The sequence below is a fragment of the Capra hircus genome, chromosome 7 (genome assembly GCF_001704415.2).
Source record: "Capra hircus breed San Clemente chromosome 7, ASM170441v1, whole genome shotgun sequence".
Classification (NCBI taxonomy): Eukaryota; Metazoa; Chordata; class Mammalia; order Artiodactyla; family Bovidae; genus Capra; species Capra hircus.
In genome coordinates this window covers 91,698,704-91,700,577 of record NC_030814.1, presented here as the reverse complement: position 1 = coordinate 91,700,577, position 1,874 = coordinate 91,698,704, and the positions used below count along the sequence as shown (strand labels likewise).

Genomic DNA, 1,874 nt, shown 5'->3' with positions numbered 1-1,874 from the left:
TTCTCCTTTAGGTATCATCTTCTTGATGGTTCAGCTGGTAAAGAATCAGCCTACAATGCAGGAGACACAGGAGATACGGGTCGGGAAGATCCCATGGAGGAGGAAATGGCAACCCACTCCAGTATTTTTGCCTAGGAAATCCCGCGGACGGAGGAGCCTGGCAGGCTATCGTTCATGTTGTTGCAAAGAGTCGGCCACGACTTGAGAGCCGGAGCATGCATGCACACACTGAGCCTATATGAATAACACCCTCCGGTGGGGCCTGAGGCAGCCCGCTCTCCCTCCCACTCGAACACAGCAGCAACAGGAAGAAGACACATACACAATAAATGGGGTAAATAAAGCTTAGTAAAAACCAAAGTCTACTACCTTTTTTTCCTTAATTGTCCACATCTTGCAGTATGCGTGTTCTTATTTTCCTGAGCAGGGATCAAACCTGTGCCTGCTGCCGTGGAATTTAACCGCTGGACCACCAGGGATGAGTTTTAGCGTCATCCCAATGGAAAGTTTCTATTTTGGGTGTTTTAGGCATTGGAATTGTAGGAGAGGCAATGTGGGCCTGTGGGGGGTGTTTGTCGATTACTTTTACCTGCCAGGAGCATGGAGGCAGCATGTGTGGTGATTGGGAGTCCAGGGTGCCACAGGGCCTGGTTCAAATCTCAGTTCTATCCACTTTGGAACTCTGGAAAGGGAGAAGGCGGCATCACCTTTCTGTACCTCAGTTTTCCCATCTCTAAAATAGGGATGATAACTGTCTAATTTGTGATGCTGCTGGGAAGGGGATTAAATAATTTTGGTTATTATATTTAATAGCTGCAAAGTGTTCGAAATACCAGGCCGCAGCAAGGTGTCAATAGCTCTTATTTAATTTAATTTTTATTTTATTGGGTGTATAGTTGATTTATAAAATGTGTTAGTTTCAGGCATTCAGCTAAGTGATTCAGTTATACATATACATATACCCATTTACAATTTTTATTTATTTATTTTTAAAACTTATTTGGCTCCGCCAAGTCTTGGTTGCACGAGGGATCTTTAGGTGTGGCTTGCAAACTCTTAGCTGTGGCATGTGGGGATCTAATTCCCTGACCAGTGGTCGAACCTGGGCCCCCTGCATTGAGAGTGCAGAGTCTTAATCACTGGACCACCAGGGAAGTCCTTTTATTTTATGTTGGAGTATAGTTGATCTACAATGTTAGTTTCTGGTGTACAGCAGAGTGATCCAGTTACACCTATATACATATCCATTCTTTTTCAGATTCGTTTCCCATATAGGTTATGAAGTCATTAGCTCTTTGTTCAAGTTTTAAAATAATAATGAAGTAAACTGGACAAGGCTCAGGAGAAATAAGATTACGGGTACCTCGTCTCTGAGAAAATTATTATTGGCAAAGATGTTCACTTTAAGGCACATGGGTAGGACTTCAAAACAAAGCAGAAAGCTCAGAAAACAAGAAAAACAGTGAGATCTTTCACACTTCTGCCCTCCCCACTCTTTGTAAATTAAAGACACATTCTGTGGGAGTTTTCTAAGGTGATGGATATACATCTGTTCCATTGAGGTGGCAGTTACACAGGTGTCTGTATTTGTTAAAACTCATGACTCTCGATAAAGACACCAAAGATACGAATGCCCCATATATGGGCTTGTGGGTGTTTTCCTCTGCTGCTGGTAGGAATGCAAAATTCCTACCAGCCAGCCTAGAAAACTGGCAGTTTGTTAAAAAGTTAAACACACACCTACCATATGACCCAGACACCCTACTCCTGGGTGTTTACCCAAGAGAAATGAAAAGCGTGTGTCCACAGGAAGACGTGTGTCACAGTGATCACAGCAGTTTTATTTGAAACTGCCAAATACGGGAAACAGCCCC

At 43.2% G+C, this 1,874-nt stretch overlaps 1 non-coding gene across 1 annotated transcript; it reads right to left on the bottom strand.

Annotated features, from left to right (window-relative positions):
• On the bottom strand, positions 1,082-1,154 carry TRNAE-CUC. Its single transcript has one exon. It is a non-coding gene; the product is annotated as a tRNA-Glu (tRNA).